Below are 18,903 nucleotides of genomic sequence, written 5' to 3'. Positions count from 1 at the left end.
ACAAGGAAAGACGACGGAACTGTACAAGGCCTGGGTAATCACCAACAAGCAAAATAACTGCATTCTGACAGCGAAATCCACCTGTACGGCAGGGTATGTGAATGTACATTTTTACATTTTATTCTAAGCATTCACTGTCCGCAGTTTAATTAACCAAATTTAACTGTTTGTTAAATCATTGCTGCAATCAAAAACGAGTAATGAGTATGATTCAGCATAGCGTGTACTTACTTGATATAACATAAGAACTGCAGAGTCGAGCATTTTTAATTAGGTCCTCACACCATTCAGCTCTCCTGATGGCTGTTTGTCAAAGATGTCTGCAGTTGGCATTAAAAGCTGTGTGGTGTTTGGAGTTTGGGCTTAATTTATTTTTTATTTAATTAATTTAATTTAATATTTAAAATAATTTCATATTTAATTTAGAATTTGGCATCCTACCGCACAACACGACATGTTTGCTATTGCAACTGGTCTTTTTTGCAACCGGAATGCCCGGTTGAACCTGTGTGACGTCATCTGTGACATAAATTGATAATTCCTATATAGTCTTATAATAATGTAATGTTATGTAATAATAATATTACAAAATAAAATATCCATCATTGAGTGGTCCAGCAGTCAAATTTATAAAAAAATGAATGCATTATTTTTACTTGCAAATTCATTGTTTTAAAAACACATTTAAAATGTAGAAAAGAAGATTGAGTGATATAACAAACAGCAATATAGATAAAAAATAAATAAGAGTAGAAAGGGTGCATTTCAGGACTTGGGCCGCATGGCTTGAATTGCTTGGGGCCCCAAAAACATGAAATCTACCCCTGGCTGTATGTCTATGGGAAATCCTCATAACAATAAAAAACTAAATGTTGTGTGCTTGGACTGACAAAGTTTGCACATTATTAGAAGCAACTTGACAAAACAATCACCATTTTGGTACTGTAAAAAGCATGCACGTGATAGAAGAAGACAAGCTAATCCAGCACAAAATATTTCATAAAATATCATCAAAATGGTCTACTTTTAGAGAAAAAGACAACCCCCCCCCCCCCCCCCCCCCCCACGCTACGGGTACTGTTGTATTCTTAATCAAATAGTTGCAACATTTAAACAACAAAAGAGTTTTCTGTCAAAAAACATTATTTTATTTAGCTTTTTCCAAAATGTGACTGACATGTCTGTGACTTTTCCCCACACAGAGCTCAGTTTTGTGTCACACACACACTTGCAACAGTTTGACAGATGTTTGAGCTCAGTCAGTCAGTCAGTCACATCTGGACGTTGCATCACAGACGAATGTCCCGGATAAAGAGAACGAAGAGTCTGCTGTTCTGCTGGAGGAAGAAAAACTGGGTAAAGAAACGAATTAAAAAGATATCGCGTCCAATTCAAGACATTGGGTTGTACTTCTCTCATTTAAAGAGATGTGATACTGCTTATATGTGCTGAATTGCTACTTGCGGCGTTCAAGCGATGAGCTTTGAATGTTTATTCCAGCTAATGTGATGGACTTGTAGGCAGGACGCTGGGCGGAAACAGCGGGGAGAACTTGCGTGTGTGTTTCTGCCATGAAGGAGTGGCCCAAAACTTGTGTTCCTCTGTGTTTGTGTAGATGCTTCATGAGGATGAGTGTTGCTGCGTTCGGTTCGTAAGCGGAGGACGCGCAGTAAAAGACGCAAAGCACCGGTAAGTGTTTACGCAGACTGTTGCTGTATAAAACGCTCGAGTTATGGATGTAGTCTGTGATTTGACCTTGCTGTGCATTTCTTAACGTAGCATACTTGTAGTGTTGAGTCAGTTTTCAGTGTGCGAATGAGGTGTTCAGTTTAAATAGCTATTTTCCTCCACAAAAGCACAAGCAGTGCCAACTTTTGGGGGAAGCAAAGTCTCCCCCACTTCCTGGGTTGCCAGTTTGAGCGTATATTTGTGGCAGGGTTAATAAGGTTGTTTTCTCCTGTAGCTTAGACACACAAGGCAGCTTCTTAAAACAAAATACTGCAAATTCTTATAAAGAACAGTTGACATATCAAGTTCATCCATTCTGATAGCTGCAAGCGAGTTCTTATTGGCTAACGAATCGTTCTTTTGAGCCGAATCTTTAATTGAATCGGCTAAAAATAGAACCGAGCGATTTGTTTTGACGATCTGGTGTTCAATTCTTAACTTTTGGATAAATTTGTATAAACAAAAGCGTATTCAAATTAATTAAATATATAGGACATTATCAACCACAGTAATCGTTTAACTTGAATTGTTCAACTGACTCTGAAACGACCATTCAAAAGAACCGATTCATAGAGTAACTCGAACTAGTAGGAGCATGTGTTTGTAATTGAAAGGCCATGGGGTCTCCACAGTGAGATGCAATGCAAGTCATATGCTTTGCTCCTTCCTTTTTTCTTTCATCTTTTTTTCCTTGTGAATTAAAAACCTCATTATTTTGTGCCACCAGTGTCACGAGTTATTTCAAATGCAGTGTCCGCTCAGTTCTTTAAAATGGTTACCTTAGATTAGAATTAGTTTGTATTGGGTTCAATAGGTTAGTTATTGTCAGTTTGTCTGACAGTTGACTGTTTTGTTCATTAGAAACTGTTAAGTGAGCTTTTTTCTTGCATTAAACACTTTTAGGAGGCTGTAAATGCTAATGTTATTGTGCAGTTGAGCTCTCGATGTATTTCATGTGGTTTTCTGCAAGTGTGAAAGTGTGACACTTAAGCAATGGTTTTAAAATCCCTCAGTGCTACTATTGAAAGCATGAGCTTAGCTGTGCAGTGTTTAGTTTAGTCAAATTACAATGCATACGAGTTCCCTCTCTGCATTAACTTCCCCTCTTTGACAGAAGTACTGTCATCACTTCTACTTCTCTCTTGTCTGGTTAATGTTCTGTCTGTTTGACCAGTGATTTGAAGAGAGTCTGAAATCATGTGACCGACAGAATCTGAGATCATCCGTTTGCTACAGAGCTGCAGGCAGCCAGAAGTGTCAACATTATGCTGAGTTTCAGAAAGGAAGTGGACAATACTGCCTACTAAGTGATGGAAAGACAGAATCAGAGACAGCGGGCACATTATGTGCTTGAACACGCTCATATTATGCTAGCTGAGCGAGCTGCTCTTTTGCTTCTGATGTGGTGTTGCAAGCAAACATTGCAATGTGCAAATGACAGAAATTCTGCTTTACAGTAAGATATGACGCTTTCAAATAAACTACCGTTCGTTTCTCTGTGGGCGGCCCCTTCCTGCCTCATTCTGCATGTGTGATCTAGCAGGTTGTGGTTGAAGGAATCCACCCGTCAGTTCTTACTTGAGGTAATATTATTTGAAAAAAAAGTTGATTTTATGTTCAGGGTCTTTGAGTGCATCTCAAAAATGCACGTTCACATTTTCACTTGCTTTTGTGTTCTTTAATGAGGGAAAGAATTAAAAACATCAGATAAAACACATACATATTCAGTTACTGATTTAAAGATGCTGAATGTATGTATATAAGACAAAACACACACACACTTACCGGCCACTTTATTAGGTATGTTAGGCTTATTAATGCAAATTTCTAATCAGCCAATCACATGGAAGCAACTCAATGCATTTAGGCATGTAGACATAGCCAAGATGATCTACTGCAGTTCAAACCTCAGAGCATCAGAATGGGGAAGAAAGGTGATTTTGAATGTGGCATGGTTGTTGGTAATCTGAGTATTATCAGAAACTGCTGATCTACTTGGATTTTCATGCACAACCATCTTTAGGGTTTACAGAGAATGGACCAAAAAAAAAAGAAAATATACAGTGAGCGGCAGATCTGTGGGCACAAATGCATTGTTGATGCCAGAGGAGAATGGCCAGACTGGTTCCAGCTGATAGAAAGGCAACAGTAACTCCAATAACGACTCGTTACAACCGAGGTATGCAGAAGAGCATCACTGAACACACAACACATCAAAATTGAGACAGACAGGCTACAGCAGCACAAGACCACATGGGGTGCCACTCCAGTCAGCTAAGAACAGGAAACTGAAGCTACAATTTACACAGGCTCACCAAAATTGGACAATAGAAGAAGAGAAAAACATTGCCTAGTCTGATGAGTCTCGATTTCTGCTGCGACATTTGGATGGCAGAGTCATAATTTGGCGTTAACAACATGAAAGCATGGATCCATCCTTCCTTTTACCAGCATGTCAACGGTTCAGGCTGGTAGTGGTGGTGTAATGGTGTGGGGGATATTTTCTTGGCACACTTTGGGCCCATCAGTAACAACTGAGCATCATGTCAACGCCACAGCCTACCTGAGTATTGTTGCTGACCATGTCCATCTCTTTATGACCAAAGTGTACCCATCTTCTAATGTCTACTTTCAGCAGGATAACGCGCCATGTCATAAAGCGTGAATCATCTCAGACTGGTTTCTTGAACATGACAACGAGTTCACAGTACTCAAATGGCCTCCACAGTCACCAGATCTCAGTCCTATAGAGCACTTGTGGGATGTGGTGTATCGGGACATTCGCATCTTGGATGTGCAGCCGACAAATCTGCAGCCACTGCGTGATGCTATTATGTCAATATGGAGCAAAATCTCTGAGGAATATTTCCAGTAACTTGAATCTCTGCCATGAAAGATCAAGGCAGTTCTGAAGGCAAAAGTAGGTCCAATCCAGTACTTGTAAGGTGAACCTAATAAAGTGGCCGGTGAGTGTGAGTGTGTGTGTGTGTGTGTATATATATACACGGCTTAATTTGTGCTGGAACATGCCTTATTTTACCAATCCCCCTCCTCAACTGCCTTCCTCTCCTGTCCGCTTTTCACTTTCTTTCGTCCGTTTACATTACAATTTTCATTCATTTATTCATTCATTTTCTTTTTCGGCTTAGTACCTTTATTAATCTGGGGTTGCCACATCGGAATGAACCGCAAACTTATCCAGCATATGTTTTTAAGCAGCGGATGCCCTTCTTGCTGCAACCCATCACTGGGAAACATACACACTTATTCACACAATTTAGCATACCCAATTCACCTGTACCGCATGTCTTTGGACTGTGGGGAAAACCGGAACACCCGGGGGAAAACCCACGCGAAAGCAGGGAGAACATGCAAACTCCACACAGAAACGCCAACTGACCTAGCCGAGGCTCGAACCAGCGACCTTCTTGCTGTGAGGCGACAGCACTACCTACTGCGTTGCCCAATACAATTTTAGTTAAATTTAGTGTTATTAAAAGTAAACTGTAAAACAATCAGACATTGTAAAACCAAAAGAAAATGCGGAATTAAAAAAATGGAGAATAAGAAAACAACCCCCAAAAATCCCAAAAAACAAATGTTATCAGTCACATTTACTTGCAGTTTTCTCAAATTAAACAGTAAGATGCTTTTGAAGTGAAACTTAAAGTAGCTCTGGGAATCATGTGCTTATATAATGAGACACTGAAATATCTCAAATACTTGTATACATGTATACATATGTATATACACATACATATTATATATATATATATATATATATATATATATATATATATATATATATATATATATAATATGTATGTGTATATACATATGTATACATATGTATATATACACACACACACACACACACACACACAACTAAAATTAAATATTGGTCTCATTTTAATTTATTAATCCAAATTAATCTCTGACATTACCGCATTATAATAGAAGAATCAACTTTAACAAATGTATTGACATTTCTATGGAATTCTCTATATTATTTACAACAGCTTTTACATGTTTTGTTCTGCTCGATTGATTAAAAGTGAAAGTTGCTTGCCATCACACGTCACAATATCTTTTTTTGTTGCATGATAAATATATCGCACCAAAATAAATTTAATAATCAGGCATTGAAATTAGAATGTGAAAACGGATATCCTAAATAAATAATAATAAATGTTTACAAAAAAGTGCAAAGTAAAAAGTAACAAACATGAAAATATACTAAAGTATTTATAGTAAATACTATAGTGATTTTAACCATACTGACCCTGACACCGCCAACAGAGATAGAGATGTTGCACAATCAGCTAACATGTTTCTAGAATTGGATTTAATGTATGGGCGATTATATATTTCATCACTAAAAATGATTGAGCATGTCCATGTGTTGTTTGATAAGTCGACATATTGTATATTGTGACAGGCCTAATCAAACACTATGTAAAGCACAGTATGCCAGTTTTAATGCGGGGTCGACTGTTACAAAAGGTGCAATGCATTATGGGCTTACTGGGCTCACACTGGCACTCAAAACTCAGACTTCCAGAAAGAACATAATGTTTAGCCAAAGACCCTGTTTTATACATTTCAGACTGCTGGATGTGGAGCACCAGCCGGACAGTGGTGTAAATCCAGCATCACATTCTCCATAGTCCATCTGCACTGTTCTCTCTCAGGACACTGGAATGTAAATATAGTGCATATCCAGGAACTTTTAGTCTGAGTCAGTTTCCGACATATTCTTTTCTCCTCTTCTCACACACTTGTAATTTCCACTTCAGGAAAAGGTACAGTAATTTTTTAGGCCTGCACAATATATTGTTACTTTAAGCATGCACTGTAAAAAATTTTAAGCCAGTTCAACAAAAAAAATCTTAGTACTAATTTCCTTCTGTTTTTTCTTGTTTACTCAACTTTTGAAAACATCAGCTACACTGACTGAAAATAATTTGTCAGTGAAACAAAAAATGTCTAGTTGAGTCAACTTAACATTAGTAGTTTTCTGGAAACCTGCACCTGCAGCACAACAAATATTTTTAAGTTGTGCAAACTGAACATTTCTTGTCTGCAGGACTGAAATGACAGAAGTTGAGTGAACAAGAAAATACAAAAGGAAATTAGTACTAAGAAATTATATGTTACCAGAGCAAAAGTTGTGTTAACTGAACATTTCTTGTCTGGATGGCCAAAAATGACAGAAGTTGAGAGAACAAGAAAATACAAAAGGAAATTAGTACTAAGAAATTATATGTTATCCGAGCAAACACACATGGCTCTGTTTTTTTAAGTTCTGCTGACTGAACATTTCTTGTCTGAATGGTCTGAAACTACAGAAGTTAAATGAACCAAAAAAATACAATTGGAAATTAGTACTAATAAATAAAATGTTATCGGAGTAAACACACATGGCAAAAAAAGACATACATTTTACCAAAACATTCATTTTCTTGCGGTTCAAGAAACACTAAGTCAAAAAACACAAACACTAAGTCAAATTAATCACATGAAAAGGAAACACAATTATATTAAATATATAACAATTACAGCACATCTCTGAGACTACCTAACACTATCAATTTTAATAACCTTAGAATATCCCATAAATTATTCACAACACCCTGCTGAAAAAACAGCGTAAGCTGGTAAGGTATGTTTTGATGCTGGTCTCAATGCTGGTTTTGCTTGTCTCAATGCTGGTCTTGCTGGTTTCAGTGCTGGTTTTGCTGGTCTAAGTGCTGCTCCTGACCAGCATTGAGACCAGCAAGACCAACATTGAAACCAGCATTAGGACCAGCATTGAGACCAGCAAAACCAACATTAAGACCAGCAAAACCAGCATTAAAACAAGCAAGACCAGCATACCAGCATCAAAACATATACCTTCCCAGCATATGCTGTTTTTTTTTTTTTTTTTTTTTCAGCAGGGCAATTAGAGCAATCAATCTGAATTACTAGTTGCCTTGAGATATAAATCTTAGTATTTGTTGTAATTCATTTCAAAATCTATACTTGCATAATTACATGTTTTGTGCTAGTACCTTGGCTGGTCATGGATAAATATGATATTAAAACTGCCAGTAAAGGATCTTACTTTAGTAATAAGTGTTCCACTGTATACACCTTCAGTTCAAAATGAACGATTTATTACTATTATTTTGGTTTTGATTTGATTTTGTTTGCTTAATATAATAATAAGCAGTTGGAATATACGCGCTGTCACTTTAAGAGCCACCCTAGATAGTAAAATACACTTGGGCCAGTTCCAGCTAGATTCGCTGCCGCATCCGAGCCAGAATCGGCCCGTGAGTAATGTGCGCTGCAGCCCGGAGCTGGCGCAACTCAATATACCTTGATATAAAACCTTTTGGTATTATATTGGTACTTGATACATGGTATTACAACCATTTGCATTTATATACCAGCAAACGCAGGCTATAATGTAAAGGCAAAGTGTAGGCACTGCGTTCAACCTTTGAATAAAATGCAAACAGCATACATATCCAATAACAAAAATTATCAAACAAAGGACAAAATAAATAATAATAAACATTTATTGATTGCAATAAACAAATAATACTAAACTTGAATAAAATATTTTGTAGTGCACAAGTAATAATAAAACTACACAATAAAGACACACAGGAAGATTTAAAGACAAAATCTGAAATTGCACACATACACAGAAGTTTTTAAAACAACCCTGTTTTCCCAATAGACTTGAATTAAAAAATTGTACAAGACACATCTTAAAACAGCTTAATTTTATATAAACCTGAATATAGAAACCAATTTAAGATATAGCAAGAAACATCTTACAAATACCCATGACAATATGTAAAATATACAAGTCAAAAATGTAAAAAGAACTGCAGAATTCTTAAGAAACATTTTTAATAAATGTAATAAATAAAACATAATAATACATTTAAATGAGTGAGATGATTATATATATATATATATATATATATATATATATATATATATATATATATCAAATTTGACTTGTATATCTTTATATGTCTTGTGCAATTTTTTATTCATATTTTTATTATATTATGTTAATTAAAAATGTATTAAGATGCTTTTTCAGAATTTAGCATATTGTCATTTTATATATATATATATATATATATATATATATATATATATATATATATATATATATATATATATATATATATATATATATATATAAAAAAAAATTGCAAATAAAAGAAACAAATTACCCAAGTATCAGGGAACATCTTAATGCACTTAAAATGTTGTTTAAAAAATAAATTATTGATGTAGACATTTGACACATTAGCTTTCTCTTCTTCCCTCCTTCCTCCAGCCCTGTCAGGAGCACGTTGTAGCCACCTTGTAATGCATTTTTCCACTTCTTTATCAGTGATGTGGTATGGACATTTCTCCTCACTACATCTGTGATTAAAAGATAAACAAACAATTAGTAGTGAAAAAGTACAAATGAAAAAAGAAAGATGCTTGCTCTCATATAAGTACAACCTAAATGGGACTATATATAGATGTTTTGTTCCTTTGATTAATGATTCAAAGAAATACACAGATGGAACTGCCCCTAATTGTACTGAAATGTATATTTAAAACCAACTTACTGACTAGACAGTCCTAAGGGAGAGTGCATGAAAGGCCACATTTTGGTTTGCCCTGCTCCAGTTAATTTGTTCAGCCAAAAAGTGAGCCAAAAGCTTTCCCGGGACACACCAAACTGCTTAGTGGAAAACACCAATGATTCCAAAGTAGGCTACCTACGAAGCAAAAAAACACATAAATAAATAAATAAACATAAAACACTTAGAAATAAGCAAGAAACTTACCAGTTTCTTCATTTGTTCGGGCTGCTCGTTTAGTTGATTTTCAAGTTTTTCCAAATCAAATTGGACAAAGGAAGGTCAAATGTGTTTACATCTGGAATTTCATCACGTCTGTTTTGGTTTTGCTGATTTGTGAGAATCAGGCACAGTTGCTGCTTTATGACGTCACATGATTTTAAAACTTTTTTTCAGTCGTGCTAAAAAAGAAAAATAACAAACTAGTATAAATCAACCTGTTGCTTATTCTCATGCAACTTGTGTAAATACAACAGTGGGTTAGACACTGCTGATATTCTCTAGTTGATCTTTACTTTCTAGCTGCATTAAGCCATTACAAATTTAGTGATGTCTTGAATTCTTACAAAGACATGACGAGTTGCAATAAGTTGTCTTGATCTCCGACTGCACTTGAACAAGGACTGTAAATGTTCATAGGTGTACTGGAATGTACAGCATCTGTGCATCTTGATGGTGTTCTTAAGGATCCTGCCATAGTCATTGGTGGTGATGGTACTTGCGGTGCTGCATCAATTTCTGAAATCTTCATATCAGTTTTTTCTCCAGCCTCTTTGTTCCAAATAATTTTTCTTCATCACGTTCACTATAGTTGTGTCTTTAATGCCCCTTGATCAGATACATTTACAAAACAAAACATTATTTTAGTATAGTGCAGGACACTAGATCAATGACAATGGCAGTGTAATAGATCAATGACATAATGTTGACAGTATGTGTTTAAAATAATTGCAAACAAACCTGTTCTTTCTTTAGGTGTATGACGGGCAATCACCGTCCTCATCTGTCTGCAAGCCAAGCTGAGTCGAGCTTCCTCATGTGTGTCTATAATGAAACATCACATTGTTGTTAACCTCCCCCCAAAAAGTTAAAATCCTGAAATACTATCAAAGTTAATTAATGGCTATAATACCTATAGTGTAAATAATCAGCACACAGGATTTATTCAGAGATTCATGCAGAGTGACAGCCTTATGAATCTTAGACATAGATTTGTAAGATGGCCAAGCACATGCATTATTCTGTACCCATGAAGATTAACCTACCATTGTGGAAAATGTTTGATAATGATGATAGCCAATAACAATAAACCATTTCAGCTGTTTGTGAAGCAATTAGTAATGTAAAGTCTGAAAAGCTCAATCTATGTTGAAAATGTATCAGCAGTTTACAGCTTTTAATGGACTTTAATCACCCAACTATAACATGCCTATTCACATGTTCATAAGAATGTGCTATTGGTCTCTGTGATGTGCTACAAAATGGCCTCACTAACCTTTGTTAAACAAGAACAGTAAGACTTAACCAAAAAAATATTCATTTATACCCATTCATTTAAATCAGAAAGTATAACTGTCAATAACCAAAAAATAAAACCCATCAAAATCTGCTTTAAGAAATTTAGTTTTACATGCGCAAACTACAACTTGAACATAAGATATAATTGATTCACATAGGCTAACACATATAAATTAAAGCACATACTAATATATTTCTCTTAATAATAGAATGATAATTTAAAGAGAACAGTAAACGATCACTGATGCACTGCATAAACAAGTTAAACAATAACTTAACAATAACCTAACACTGTGAAAATGTTTTAAGCATTAAATTCGCAAAGTATACAAGCAGCAAAAACCTTACCTTTCTGACCGGAATCCACTGTTTTGAAACGCCAAACTTCTTTTTCTTCTTGTGATCATCATAGCGGTTGGCAACCAGCTTTTGGAACATTACCGCCACCGTCTGGATTGGAGTTTGGACCAAGAGTTGACTCACGCATGTGTTTCTTATGAAACCAAACTTCTGCTTAAAAAAACAGTCTGCATGGAAGCGTGCTATCTCGAAAATAAGCGCATTTTACACTGTTTTCCCTAGATGATATATATAATCCATTTATAAATAATATTGTTTTGTTTGCATCTAAACATTGCGACCATCCACACTAAATGTTTTTATTATTTTGTTGCTGTTGTACCATATATATTTTCTCAAATTATCATTAAACGTGGAGCTAACAAATTACTAGATAAAATAAGAATTTAATCGGTTGTCATCAGTTACACAAGCCGAGTCCTTATACGAGCCGAGACAGACTCGGGCCAGATAGGGTTAACAGGAATCTGGCCAGTGTTTACAGCTGCATCACAAACGCATGTGCGCGAGCGAGCTGCGGGCCACACTCCGCCCGTATAACACTCGTTGATGCCGAGTCGGAGCCGGAGGCGCCGAAGGGCAGCCGAGCTCGGGCCGATTACTTCCTGCTACCCGGGGCATGGATATGATTTACGGCAACACAAATATTCATTCACTCTTATCACATAACAAAGAGAGATTATGTGAATAATCACTAAGCGCCGCATCTGCACACATTTTTGCGCGTATATGATGAACATTTAGGAGGACAAATTTAGATGAAGTGTCTTAAACAAAGAACTACAATCTTTGCACACTTACTATTAAGATTGCTCTTCCACGGCTTGCCTCTTTCCCCACCGAAGTACAATGCTTCCAGTTTCTCCCGCCTGAGACGTTGACGTTACGTAAGCGCAACCATCGTAACGAGGGCGTGGTTTAGCTCAAGACAGAATGATGCTATATCGTCATTTGAGAAACATATTTTTGAGTGCGTGGTTTATTTTTAAATATTGGAATATCAAAGTATGCCTTTCTTTTTTTAAAGGGTAATGAATAAACACGAGATGATAATGTGCGTGCAAGCTTATTTCTGCAAATGTGCACCAAATAAAGTTAAATTGCAAATGAAAAGTTTCAAATAAAGTTACTATAAGTATTGTAGTGTTTTTTGTTGTTTTTAATAACAATGTGAAGAATAACGATATTTATTATTGTATTATTAATAATAATAATAGCATTCTCACTCAGCATTTACTTTTTTAATACAAACCATGAAAGGTTCTATACTCATTCATTCATTTTCTTGTTGGCTTAGTCCCTTTATTAATCTGGGGTCGCCACAGCGGAATGAACCGCCAACTTATCCAGGAGGTTTTTACGCAGCGGATGCCCTTCCAGCCCCAACCCATCTCTGGGAAAAGGTTCTATACTGCCATTGATAATTTTTTTAGAATATTTAACATGTTTGAAACCTTTTCAATCAACAAAAGGTTATGCTACTTGTATATTCATTGCATTAAAAAAGTCAGAGATTGACTTAACACAAAAAAACAAGTTGGCAGATGCTTTTTTGAATGAACTAGCAAAGTGTTGCTCACAAAACTCATCTTTTTAACTTAATGAATAAAATCTTTGTTTAAGTTGATTGAATGTGTTAAATGTAGTTGTACAGACTTTTTTACAGATTTTTGCTGAACCAACAAAAAAAATCAAGCAATTTCAACATTTGTCAAGTTGGATTTTTTACAGTGTGGACATTTTAATGTGCGCGTTTACTATAGTCACATTGTAGGTTGTGTGATGTCAGGTAGGGATCATGGTTGAGAAATGCATGTGATTTGTGGAATGATTGTAAAGTTTCAACATTTAGTGAACGTTTATCACTCACTTTGGCTCATTTGATTTAGTTTGTGAATCGAAATACTGTTAGACTTTCTAGAAACCATTTCTAGAAAAGCATTCCTTTTCTACTCCATACAACAGAAATTTCAAATCTTATTTCCAAATATGAGTCATCTTCCTCACATTTAGATCCTCTCCCTACTGTTCTGGTTTAAGCCTGTCTTCCTTCTCGCATCCCTCTCATTTCAGCCCAATATTCACTCACTCTTCTCTTTCCACTGGAACTGTTCCTGCTTCCTTCAAAACTGCAGTAATTACTCCAATACTCAAGATACCTGGTTCAGACCCATCTAATTTTAATAACTTATGACCTATTTCTAATTTACCATATTTTCCAAAATCCCCGAAAAAATTGTAGCAACACAACTCCAAACCCACTTATCTCAGAACAACCTGTATGAACATTTCCAGTCTGTTCCCCAACAATCGTAGTTATTATTGTCTACACCTTCCCCAACCATCACAGCTATTAACGTTTACACCTTCCCCAACCCTAAACCCAACCATCACAGTTATTAACGTCTACACCTAACACAACCCTAAACCCAGCCATTACAGTTATTACTGTCTACAACTTCCCCAACCATCACAGCTATTAACGTCTACACCTTCCCTAAACACTTAACCAAACCATCACAGTTATTATTGTCTACACCTTCCCCAACCATCACAGCTATTAACGTTTACACCTTCCCCAACCCTAAACCCAACCATCAAAGTTATTATTGTCTACACCTTCCCTAAACCCTAAACCCAACCATCACAGTTATTATTGTCTACACCTTCCCCAACCATCACAGCTATTAACGTTTACACCTTCCCTAAACACTTAACCAAACCATCACAGTTATTTTTGTCTACACCTTCCCCAACCCTAAACCCAACCATCACAGCTATTAACGTTTACACCTTCCCCAACCCTAAACCCAACCATCACAGTTATTAACGTCTACACCTAACACAACCCTAAACCCAGCCATTACAGTTATTACTGTCTACAACTTCCCCAACCATCACAGCTATTAACGTTTACACCTTCCCTAAACACTTAACCAAACCATCACAGTTATTAAAGTCTACACCTACCACAACCATCACAGCTATTAACGTTTACACCTTCCCTAACCCTAAACCAAACCATCACAGTTATTATTGTCTACACCTTCCCCAATCATCACAGCTATTAACGTTTACACCTTCCCTAAACCAAACCATCACAGTTATTTTTGTCTACACCTTCCCCAACCATCACAGCTATTAACGTTTACACCTTCCCTAAACACTAAACCAAACCATCACAGTTATTATTGTCTACACCTTCCCCAACCCTAAACCCAACCATCACAGTTATTAACGTCTACACCTTCCCTAAACCCTAAACCCAACCATCACAGTTATTAACGTCTACACCTTCCCTAAACCCTAAACCCAACCATCACAGTTATTATTGTCTACACCTTCCCCAACCATCACAGCTATTAACGTTTACACCTTCCCTAAACATTAAACCAAACCATCACTGTTATTATTGTCTACACCTTCCCCAACCATCACAGTTATTAACGTTTACACCTTCCCTAAACCCTAAACCAAACCATCACTGTTATTATTGTCTACACCAGGGGTCACCAATCACGGTCCTGGAGGGCCGGTGTCCCTGCAGGGTTTAGCTCCAACTTGCCTCAACACACCTGCCTGGGTGTTTGAAGTATTCCTAGTAAGAGCTTGATTGGCTTGTTCAGGTGTGTTTGATTAGGGTTGGAGCTAAAACTTGCAGGACACCGGCCCTCCAGGAACAAGTTTGGTGACCACTGGTCTACACCTTCCCCAACCATCACAGCTATTAATGTTTACACCTTCCCTAAACACTAAACCAAATCATCATAGTTATTATTGTCTACACCTACCACAACCCTAATCCCAACCATCACAGTTATTAACGTCTACACCTACCACAACCCTAAACCCCGCCATTACAGTTATTACTGTCTACACCTTCCCCAACCATCACAGCTATTAACGTTTACACCTTCCCTAACCCTAAACCAAACCATCACAGTTGTTAACATCTGTGCCTACCACAACCCTAAACCAAACCATCACAGCTATTAACGTCTACACCTACTACAACCCTAAACCCAACCATCACAGTTATTATTGTCTACACCTTCCCCAACCCTTAATCCCAAACATCATAGTTATTAACGTCTACACTCATATTAATGGCTGCTTTTTTATTCCTCTGAATATCTTCAACTCTCTAAATCTTTTAATAGCTCTGATTTCTATTCCTCCTCAGCTCCAAAGCTCCCCAATTAGTAAAATATGGCCATGTTCATGTTTTAAACACCTTACATGTTTTCAGACGGGTTCAAATAGCACTACCCCAACATCTTATATCTCTTGCTATATCTCTTGTATATCACACGCTATTTACTGTCCAATCTTTTTCACTCTGGTATCGTGGTTAGATTACTGAAAGTGATTTAGCAAGTGGTTCAGGCCTGTTAAGTGTCAACTTATGGTGGTGTTTCTGAAGTTGCTATATCATGCTGCAGATGAGTTTCCTGATAGCGGTGTTGAAGCAGCGCTACATAACAAGGGCAAATATAATGTACACTGCATTATGTTGGATGGTACTGTAGTAGATATTTCATGTTGTTGGAAAAAATAGCTTCAGTTTGGTCATTTTAAATGACGTTTCCCCCTCTTTCCTCTCTTTTCACTAATGAAAATGTGACCCTGGACCAGAAAGCCAGTCATAAGGGTAAATTAGCCTAAGCTGAATAAATTGCATTAATGTAGGGTTTCTTAGGATGAGAAGGTATTTGGTTGAGATAGCATGATTTAAAAAAATAATCTTTAAAGTTGTCCAAATTAAGTACTTAGCAATGCATATTACTAATAAAAAATAAGGTTTTATATTTTAGTTTACTAAATTGGTAATGTTCAGCTTAATTTGTTTGTTTAAATTCAGGCCATATACATTGTTTACAACCACTTACCTTAAAAAAGTTGAGTAAATCCAATGAGCCATTTCTTTCAATGTACAATGTATTGCCTGTGCAACATAAGACTGGTTATGGGGTCCAAGGTCAAAAATCCATCCATCCATCCATCCATCCATCCATCCATCCATCCATCCATCCATCCATCCATCCATCCATCCATCCATCCATCCATCCATCCATCCATCCCCCAAGTGATGTTTAACAGACCCAATTTTATCTTTTGGTTTGGCTGGAATTAAAGCAGTTTTTATATATTAAGGTCAATATTATTAGCCCCTTTTTAAGAAATATATTTTCGACTATCTAGATCAATGGTCTCAAACTCAATCTCTAGGGCCGCAGCTCTGCACAGTTTTAATCTAACCCTACTCAAACACTGCTGATCTAGTAGTGTCCAGTAGGTCTTGAATTCCTTGATTAGTTGGATGAGGTGAGTTTGATTAGGGTTGGAGTAAAACTTTGCTGAGCTGCGGCCCTCCAGGAATCGAGTTTGAGACCATTTGCCTAGATTACAAACCACTTATGCAATATTTTGCCTCATTATCCTAACTTGCCTAGTTAACCTGCGTAATTCACTTAGTTAAATGTTTAAATTTCAATTCATGTTGAATATTAGTCTTACAAAATAGTTATAAAAATATTATTTTCTGTCATAATGGCAATGACAAAAGAAATAAGTTATTAAAACTATTGTTTAAAATGTGTTTTTTAAAAATCTTTGTTAAACAGCACTTTAGAAATATTTTTAAAAGAATTAAAATTGCACAAATAATTGTGATAAATAATAATAGTGTAAAGAATTTTTACTTCAACTGTATATTTTTACTTTTTTACATATATTTATTTTAGTTAAATTGCTAATGTTTAAGATGACAGATCTACTGTTGTTTAACAGACAAGTGCACTGTAAAACAATACTGGTTGCCTTAAATTTTTAAGCTGAATCAAATGAACCTTATGAGTCATTTGCATATATTTTATATCGAACTGACTTAAAGCAGCTTACATTACTCACAAAATTAAGTTGGAACATGATTAACTTAGTTTAATAAGTTACAATTAACTAAAAACATGTAATTTTATTATGTTTTACAGTGTGAGCTCCGCTTTCCCCTACAGTCCAAAGACATGCGGTACAGGTGAAATGGGTAGGCTGAATTGTCCGTAGTGTATGAGTATGTGTGTGAATGTGTGTGTGGATGTTTCCCAGGGATGGGTTGCGGCTGGAAGGGCATCCGCTGCTTAGAAACTTGCTGGATGATTTGGCGGTTCATACCGCTGTGGCGACCCCGAATTAATAATGAAGGGACTAAGCCGTCAAGAAAATTAATGAATGATTTACAGTGTGATTCTAATTGTATTTGCACTGTAAACCTTAGAAATGACAAAAGAAAAATGTAGATCTTATAAAATTCCTACTTGTTAAGTTCTAAGCTGCTTTACTTAAAAAAAAACATTCTGCATAAATCCACAGATTTATTTATTTATTTTTGCAAAATTCCGCACTGAAATAGCATAAAACGTCTTTGTCAGTTTTCGTCTGACTCTGGTTATCATTAACAAGAAGCCATATCAATCCAGATCACCAAAACTTAACTATGCAGAATTGTTCATGGTAATGATATGCGGGTTTGCACTATACTGTGATGACCTTTTTTTTTGCACGGCAACGGGAAGTTTTCAGAACACTGTCCGGATGTCAACTTTACCTCCGAATAAAAATAACTAAGAGAAGGAGAGCTAGAGAGGAAGTGAGAGAGAGAGAGGGGTAGAAATGAAGTAGTGTGATGTGGCTCTCAGGAAGACGCCCTTGAGAGAACCCCATGATGAAAGAGCAGATGGTTTAAAGGGCTTGTAAATCAAGTCTGTTTCCGCATTTTTCTGCTCACTTTTGAGTCTCATCTGTGTGTGTTCCCACTTCTGCCTTTTGTTGTTTCTTTTGCCACCTTTGCATGGATGTGGGTTAATGAACAGAGAGAAGGAGAAGTGAGAGGTATATTGCTGTAGCTCTTCCTGTTGATGATCTTTTTCGGAAATCAGCCTCGAGGGGCCTTCATTGAATTTGCACATGAATTCTGAGAAAAATTTGGTTTTGCCAAAGTTTGAAATTGTTCTCTGTGAAAGGAATTTAAATATGCATTGAATATACACTCACCAGCCACTTTATTAGGTACACCTTGCTAGTACAGGGTTGGACCCATTTTTACATTCTTCATGGCATAGATTCAACAAGGTACTGGACATATTACTCAGAGATTTTGCTCCATATTGACATGTTAGCATCAAGCAGTTGCTGCAGATTTGTCGGCTGCACATTCATGATGCAAATCTCCCTTTCCACCACATCTCAAAGGTGCTCTATTGGATTGAGATCTGGTGACTGTGGAGGCCATTTGAGTACTGTGAACTCATTATCATGTTCAAGAAACCAGTCTGAGATGATTAGTGCTTTGTGACATGGCGCATTATCCTGCTGGAAGTAGCCATCAGAAGAGGGGTACACTGTGGTCATAAAGGGATGGACATGGTCAGCAACAATTCTCAGGTAGGCTGTGGCGTTGACACCATGCTCAATTGGGCCCAAAGTGTGCCAGGAAAATATTCCCTACACAATTACCCCACCACCAGCCATCTGCCTCCAGGTTGGATGTGTTGTGCATTCAGAGATGCTCTTCTGCATACCTCAGTTGTAACGAGTGCTTCTTCAAGTTACTGTTTCCCTTTATCAGCTCGGACCAGTCCGGCCATTCTACTCT

At 36.7% G+C, this 18,903-nt stretch overlaps 1 protein-coding gene and 1 long non-coding RNA gene across 6 annotated transcripts in view; one reads left to right on the top strand and one right to left on the bottom strand.

Moving 5' to 3' along the window:
• The first annotated feature begins 1,293 nt into the window (after positions 1-1,293).
• wipf1b (WAS/WASL interacting protein family, member 1b) overlaps positions 1,294-18,903 on the top strand; it is a 34,030-nt gene continuing 16,420 nt past the window's right edge. Inside the window, exons 1-3 of one of the 5 annotated variants that reach the window (XM_087256806.1) lie at positions 1,294-1,356; positions 1,616-1,689; positions 17,243-17,295. The gene's annotated coding sequence lies outside the window, so the exon portion shown is untranslated. Of the gene's footprint in view, positions 1,357-1,603; positions 1,690-17,242; positions 17,296-18,903 lie in introns of those variants that run through there. The other 4 variants (XM_087256803.1, XM_087256805.1, XM_087256807.1 and 1 more) reach the window with 4 other exon arrangements.
• On the bottom strand, positions 8,281-12,109 carry LOC147843385 (uncharacterized). Its single transcript, XR_015493314.1, has 7 exons — positions 12,054-12,109; positions 11,241-11,342; positions 10,335-10,418; positions 9,941-10,202; positions 9,582-9,775; positions 9,360-9,512; positions 8,281-9,165 (listed from the first exon to the last, which is right to left on the bottom strand). It is a non-coding gene; the product is annotated as an uncharacterized LOC147843385 (long non-coding RNA).

Source organism: Danio rerio, chromosome 6, assembly GCF_052040795.2.
Source record: "Danio rerio strain M-AB ecotype USA chromosome 6, GRCz13ab, whole genome shotgun sequence".
In the NCBI taxonomy this organism is placed as follows: Eukaryota; Metazoa; Chordata; class Actinopteri; order Cypriniformes; family Danionidae; genus Danio; species Danio rerio.
The sequence above is the reverse complement of the archived record's forward strand: the minus strand, read 5'-3'. Positions and strand labels throughout refer to the sequence as shown.